General features: G+C 43.7%; 1 pseudogene; it reads right to left on the minus strand.

Annotated features, from left to right (window-relative positions):
* LOC128636406 (huntingtin-interacting protein K-like) overlaps window positions 1-7,364 on the minus strand; it is a 31,302-nt pseudogene extending 23,938 nt beyond the window's left edge.
* Window positions 7,365-8,077: the final 713 nt, after the last annotated feature.

The following is an 8,077-nucleotide window of genomic DNA, read 5'->3' on the forward strand; positions in this document are numbered from 1 at the left end:
TCCATAGCAACCATAGTCCCACAGAATCCCAGGACACAGTGGTGACAGTTTTGGGGTGATCCCGGTGGAGCGTCATTTTAAAGCTCTCAGTCCCCAGATGCCACAGTCCAAAAAGCAGCATGATTCGTTTCTGGGGACCAGAGTTACAGTCCGTTGAAGTTATGGGGATAGAGGTGTTCAAAACCCAGAGTTTCCAAAGGAGATCCCCTCCGGTAATTCCCCCACCTCTTGTCCTCCCTAATGGCTACTAATCCCCAAAAGAGCGGAGCTCTGGGGCACATGGTTGCTGTAGCGACCAGGGGTAAAGTTAGCGGGTGTCCTGCTGTCCTGTGGCCGACCGGGAGTTCCAGGAGCCCAGCCAGCCTGAGAGGAGTTAGGCGGGTGTCCATTGTGAGGCGGCCGACCGAGAGTTCCAGGAGCCTGGCCAGCCTAGGAGGGTTTTCCTGGTCACACACCAGCTCTTCACAAAACAAGCAAATAAAAGCTTCCAGAGATTGTGGTTGCTCTGAGGAGCCCAAAACCTGAGAAACAACAGGGGTGAGGTTGTAGGGAGGTAGGGGGTAGCCTTAGCTGTCTGGTATCCGTGACAATTCCCTACCTCCTCTCCTCCTAAACTGCCTATTCTGGATGCCTGTTGTGTGGTGCAGTTAATGGCTCACCAGCTCCAGCCGTCGCCTCAGCTCCAGAAGACGCAGGAACGGATATTAACAGTGTAGGCCGGGGTGTCTGTCTCGCCGCAGGAGTCACTGTAGCCGCTGACATCCCAGCCTGCATCTGCATTGACACAGAAGCTCCACCAACGGATACTGCTGCAGCCGATGACGCCATTGAAACCTGTGAAACAAGAGGACAAGTGGGGGTATCACTGGAGTCAACGATGAGGCCCCCCACTCACAGTTCCTGTCTCTCAAGTTTACCCAGACCCTGCAAATTGCATGACCCCCTAGCAACCTTTTCTTAAGGCTTGATAAAATATTCATGTAGCCTCCTTTACCCCCTATGCCTTTTCCAGTAGGGGTTAATTCACATAATTTATGCCCTTTCTTAACGTTATTACCCCTTTTGCTTGTTCCCATTTTAACCCCTTGCACTCTCTTCAATGGCTCTTTACCCTTCCTACCGCCACACTGCCCTTTTCTCACTGCTCCTTTTCCCCCCAGGCGGTCACCGCCAACTCTGGATGCCCCACTTACCTTAGTGGGGATCCGTGCTGACGACAACCGCTTATTCTGAGAACTTCTTGCTGCCTCCGGTCTCTGCGCACTGATTTCTATGAGACAAGATGGCACAGGGACTCGGGGGCCACGTGATGGTGCGGGGGACGGAGCTTGCGACGCAGCGCACACTAGGCCTGGGGCCAGGGAAAAAAGATGCTGACCGCAGGGTGCCCAAAGACAGACGCCATGCTGTTGCCTTGCTGGCCCCTGATCTGCCTCGCCTCCTCCCACCTCCCTTTAACCAGGAGTCAGAGGAGGAGAGGCGGATCCATAAGACACCACTGTGTCTTCTAGGAGAAGGGGGGACATGGGCTCTGTGGATGGCCCAGGGTTTTGGGAAAAATGAAGCGGGGCAGGACCGGAGGGAAGGGGGCCTACTATGGAAGGGGCTAAGGACAAAGGAGGACCACAAGGGGGGGGAAAGAAAAAATAGAGGGGGTAGATGAAAATATAGGGACAGACAGGGATGAGGAAAAAGAAACAGTAGGGAAAGAGGAAGGGGAGGAAAAAATTACAGAAGAAAAAACAGAGGTAGAGGGAAAAGATATAGAATAGGTAGGGAGAAAAGAAGGTGCAGCAGCAGAGGAAGACAAGAGGGAATAGATAGCATAAGGAAAAAGCATAGCAGAGGGCACAGAAGGAGAGGAAGGAATAACATCACCCATTGTAGTAACTGATGCTTTCTCCCTCTTTTCAGGTGCCTCCTGTTCATCGCCAAACTGCCTTGGAGCCCTGGAAGAGCGATGAGGCTACACCATTGTTACACCTGCAAGACAAGAAACAGGTTAGTGACCCTACTTCCTGCCTGCAGGCACTAATATAAGCTCTGCAACATCTCCCTCTAGCTGCAAGACAAGAACAGGTTAGTGACCCTACTTCCTGCCTGCAGACACTAATATAAGCTCTGCAACATCTCCCTCTAGCTGCAAGACAAGAACAGGTTAGTGACCCTACTTCCTGCCTGCAGACACTAATATAAGCTCTGCAACATCTCCCTCTAGCTGCAAGACAAGAACAGGTTAGTGACCCTACTTCCTGCCTGCAGGCACTAATATAAGCTCTGCAACATCTCCCTCTAGCTGCAAGACAAGAACAGGTTAGTGACCCTACTTCCTGCCTGCAGACACTAATATAAGCTCTGCAACATCTCCCTCTAGCTGTAAGACAAGAACAGGTTAGTGACCCTACTTCCTGCCTGCAGACACTAATATAAGCTCTGCAACATCTCCCTCTAGCTGCAAAACAAGAAAAGGTTAGTGACCCTACTTCCTGCCTGCAGACACTAATATAAGCTCTGCAACATCTCCCTCTAGCTGCAAGATAAGAACAGGTTAGTGACTCTACTTCCTGCCTGCATACACTAATATAGGCTCTGCAACATCTCCCTCTAGCTGCAAGACAAGAACAGGTTAGTGACCCTACTTCCTGCCTGCAGACACTAATATAGGCTCTTTAACATCTCCCTCTAGCTGCAAGACAAAAACAGGTTAGTGACCTTACTTCCTGCCTGCAGATACTAATATAGGCTCTGCAACATCTCCCTCTAGCTGCAAGACAAGAACAGGTTAGTGACCTTACTTCCTGCCTGCAGACACTAATATAGGCTCTGCAACATCTCCCTCTAGCTGCAAGACAAGAACAGGTTAGTGACCTTACTTCCTGCCTGCAGACACTAATATAGGCTCTGCGACATCTCCCTCTAGCTGCAAGACAAGAACAGGTTAGTGACCCTACTTCCTGCCTGCAGACAATAATATAGGCTCTGCAACATCTCCCTCTAGCTGCAAGACAAGAACAGGTTAGTGACTCTACTTCCTGCCTGCAGACACTAATATAGGCTCTGCAACATCCCCCTCTAGCTGCAAGAGAAGAAACAGGTTAGTGACCCTACTTCCTGCCTGCAGACACTAATATAGGCTCTGCAACATCTCCCTCTAGCTGCAAGACAAGAACAGGTTAGTGGTTCTACTTCCTGCCTGCAGACACTAATATAGGCTCTGCAACATCTCCCTCTAGCTGCAAGACAAGAACAGGTTAGTGACCCTACTTCCTGCCTGCAGACAATAATATAGGCTCTGCAACATCCCCCTCTAGCTGCAAGACAAGAACAGGTTAGTGACCCTACTTCCTGCCTGCAGACACTAATATAGGCTCTGCAACATCTCCCTCTAGCTGCAAGACAAGAACAGGTTAGTGGTTCTACTTCCTGCCTGCAGACACTAATATAGGCTCTGCAACATCTCCCTCTAGCTGCAAGACAAGAACAGGTTAGTGACCCTACTCCCTGCCTGCAGACACTAATATAGGCTCTGCAACATCTCCCTCTAGCTGCAAGACAAGAACAGGTTAGTGGTTCTACTTCCTGCCTGCAGACACTAATATAGGCTCTGCAACATCTCCCTCTAGCTGCAAGACAAGAACAGGTTAGTGACCCTACTTCCTGCCTGCAGACACTAATATAGGCTCTGCAACATCTCCCTCTAGCTGCAAGACAAGAACAGGTTAGTGACCCTACTTCCTGCCTGCAGACACTAATATAGGCTCTGCAACATCTCCCTCTAGCTGCAAGACAAGAACAGGTTAGTGACCCTACTTCCTGCCTGCAGACACTAATATAGGCTCTGCAACATCTCCCTCTAGCTGCAAGACAAGAACAGGTTAGTGGTTCTACTTCCTGCCTGCAGACACTAATATAGGCTCTGCAACATCTCCCTCTAGCTGCAAGACAAGAACAGGTTAGTGACCCTACTTCCTGCCTGCAGACAATAATATAGGCTCTGCAACATCTCCCTCTAGCTGTAATACCAGCTAATACAATTAAACAAAACACCTAGCAGTTCAGATAAAAGTTAACCCTTAAGTTGCTGCATGCTTAGACAGCCCTCCACTTTCTGTATAACTGCAAAATATAAATGAATATTACATGTCATTTATGAAGAGTTGCATGCATGTGTATTATAAGCTTCCCTTCCAGCTAAGTAAGAATGAATCATGGAGTAGATTTTACTTTTCACATAATAAATGTTATTTTGTCAAAATTAAAATCTACTCCATGATTCATTCTTACTTAGCTGGAAGGGAAGCTTTAGCCAAATGACAATTAGTTCCACATCTTCTTTCTTAATTGTAACTTTGGCCAGCTCTTTTTCTCTGATAAATAATACAAGTACTTTAATATATATATTAGTGGAAAAAAAATAAAATAATAATTTGATTTAATTACAGAACATTTTAAATGATAAATAATTAGATAAGTGGACCAGAACATTATCCTGTAACTGGAGTATTGTGTGCTTTCTCAAAACCAACAGCCCTAAAACACAGGACAAAATTATACAAGATGCATGACTGAAATATAGTAGGAGCTGATGTAAATGAAATACTGACAAGTAGTTACAGTGGCTATATACACAGTTTTTGTGGCATAAAACAAGTGCATGGTGCCACTCACAAACAGCTATCTGTGCATGTCAATCTTTTGAAAGACCACTGCAACTACACCCTATACCCAGAGCGTGCGCTCTGGTTTGTTTTCTGCTTTAAGCAATCTGACGCACTCTCTAGGTAGAAATAATCGGTACAGTTTAATGTTCCTTATAGATTCAAACAGAAATAATAAATGTAAGTCATTTCTGGTAAATTGGAAAAAAAAATGTTTTGAACTGTGGAATATGGAGAAAAGTTAAATCAGAACTTTTTCACAAGTGCATCTCACCTTTCTTGTTTTGCTTTCTGCTCTCTTGATCTCCTGTCACCAATAACAGACATGGCCTAAAAGAATAGAAAACAAAAGTAATTTTGGGGGGGCGGAGCGAGCTAAGAAACTGATCGGTCGCATATTACTTCAGCTCTGCTGAAATTGTACATAAAAGCTACTTTTTCAACCATCAGATTCAGCTAAAATCCACTCCAGATATCCTACTAACTTTTGAGATTACCAGCAACTACTTTTGAACTCAGACAAATATGCTGCAAAGGAGATAATCGAGACTCTTTGGATAACCTGGTACACAGACTGCGTGTAAACGGCCATCTTCCCAACCACGCGGTAATCCACTAAAGCAGAGGTGAAACTACAGAGTACCCCTCAAACTTAGACCGGCACTTATCACTAAATATACCTGCGACATCTAAGGTGGAGCGTCTGCTACATATCACAGGTACTTTAAGCTACATAACTTCAGCTGCTTCTTCCCATACTACTCAATATGGAGGACAATCTAAAGACCATACAGGCCCTCTTTTTGGACTTTAAGGAGACGCTGCTCAGGGACCTGGACAGCTGGCTCGTATCATATACAGCTAAGATGGCAAGGACCCTTACGCCTCTAACTCTCACTTCTTTGATATCTTTACCCACAGGCAGCCAGAGGGAGGGTAGGGAGCAGCACTTTAACCATGTTGGACAGGCCCGGTCCTTGCGGGATGCGGCTGACCCCCTGGACCAAGCTACAATTACTATAGCTCACCAAACTTGCAGTCTAGCCGACAGAGCGACGCTTCACAGACCGGATCACTATCTCTTAATAAGTGGGGGAATTTTTAGGCGAAGAGCCCTAACGCTTTGACTGCACATTCACAGTTAGTCAGGAAAGAGACATCATTACTCTTCTATGTGTGGGGGAAGGTGGATGAGAAGAGTCCTAACATTTTGGTTGCACATGCTGCACTGTCTCTTTGACAGTTAGCCAGGAAAGAGACTAACAACAGTTTTGCAGCTCACAAACTTGGAATAGGTTGACTTTACTAACTCTACCGGACATGAATATAAGATCTTGATATAGTTTAAGTTTTGGACTTTATACTCTTTATTCAGTTTTTCATACGTTTCTATTACCACTATTTAGTTATGTAAAAGTGTCTCCAAGTTCATATATATAAGACTCTAAGTAGAGATAATGCTAATATTATGGCTATTCGTTTCGTTTTTTTAGTTATTGTCTTTTCAGTTTTGATAATATATACTGTTTGCTTTCAGTCACTCAGCCCTAGGTTACCTAACACTAGCCATTGCCAGTATACTAGAAGCTTTCTGTTAAACAATACCTATGCATTGTTAACGGCACGCTGCTTGGGTATAGGGCCCATACTCAAGTAATATGACCTGTTACTGAACTGACGTTAATCAATAGCTGTTTTGCAGTATTTGAAAGTGACAGTATTCAACCATACTTCTGAGATCATAATGGTATTCTGATATATAGAAAGTAAATTTATATATGCAACACGTTCTATTAGAGCCATTTAGTGAAAATATAACAGTATGCTTCTTTCCACTAGAATATAGTTGTGACACGTAGGACAGAAATTGCATATCCTATCCTATGCTTGATATTTTGTAATAAGAATTTTTCTCAAAGTGGTCTGAGTTTTTCTTAAGTCGCAGAATGTGGATTATAAAATATTTATCTGGTGATAAAATTTAGATTCCAATTTTCACCACTAGAGGGAAGTCAAGGACTAGTTGAAGTCAAATCTATACAGCAGCCTTTATTTAGCTATGTGTGTTTATGAACTTGATGTATTATCTTATCCCCAGGTCTACCAGCCATTTTACACTAGATTGACCCCCCCCCCCATTCCACAACAGTTTACTTTGTAAACAAAAGGAAATGATATCCTTAGACCACTATCCCTAAGCGATTATAATCTGCACAGATTTCTTATAGAGGCAATTAGCTCATTTTCTTGGTTGTGTTTGTTTCTTTGAGAGACTTGGCAAGGTAAAGGAGTATTATCTCACTTCAAGGGCTATATTGTGTTAAGTCCCATAAGAATATAACTTTGCCTCTATACATACAAATATGTACCCTACCCTAAATCATTCATATATATGTTTTCTACCTTCTAATAATTATTTCACAAGTTGTCAGGGGTCCAAGAGTAACCAAATTTGCAGCAAATTGAAGATATATATAAAAAGGAAAAATCTGAGGTTTCATATAAATTCTCTGATGCTTCCTTGTATACCTGACCATACTTATGTAATTACATTTGGATAAGTAATGGAGCTCTGAATCTCTTTTTCTTCAGCATAATCAGTGACCTTTTACAAGGCAGCCGCTCCACTGTCATGTTTACATGATTTGTCTGCAGGTCGCTCACTGCAATTTCGAGCTCCAACTCCACATCTCCCTCAGCCACCATATTTCCCACCTGGACCGGTGTTCTAAAGAAACTGGTATACCATAGGAATGCGCGACCTACGTCACTTCCGGTGACGTGCAATCAGCTGCTGGAGGTTTGTGGTGTTCACTGCGCATGCGCTAGAGGCCCAAAATCCTTAAAACAGCTGATGATAATTCAAGGAATTATATGGCACGCCCACGTTACTGGTTACAAAATCAGCTGTCTGACATTGGATTTTGTAATCAGAAAGGGTCGCAGAATATGTACACCACCACACAACGGTCAACTTTTACTAGTTCAAGGCCTGATAGTTTTACATACTTTTGTCAAACAGAATGGTTTTTAATAAAGTTATAATTGGTGGCTTATGACATTTGTACTAATGACTTATCTTATACAACTATATGTGATTGTGCATTTTGGCTACGTAGTTGTATAGGCTAATGGTAACATTTGATTGCAGCTGCGCTTTTTCCTTTATATTTATAAATAGCTAATATGTAAACTCATGTGGTTAAATCTAAGTGCATTGCCTGATACTGGAAACTATAGAACAATGTGATGTTTATGAAAAAACCTTTAGGACCCATTTAGGGAATATAAGAAAGAAAAGCATAAATGTTCTAACTCGTTAGATCGTGTAATGTTTAATTGATGACAATTCTCTATAAAATTAGGGGATGTTCTTATAACTATGACACTTTAATTGAAATCGCATTGGACTTTATTGG

This window comes from Bombina bombina, chromosome 7 (assembly GCF_027579735.1).
Source record: "Bombina bombina isolate aBomBom1 chromosome 7, aBomBom1.pri, whole genome shotgun sequence".
In the NCBI taxonomy this organism is placed as follows: Eukaryota; Metazoa; Chordata; class Amphibia; order Anura; family Bombinatoridae; genus Bombina; species Bombina bombina.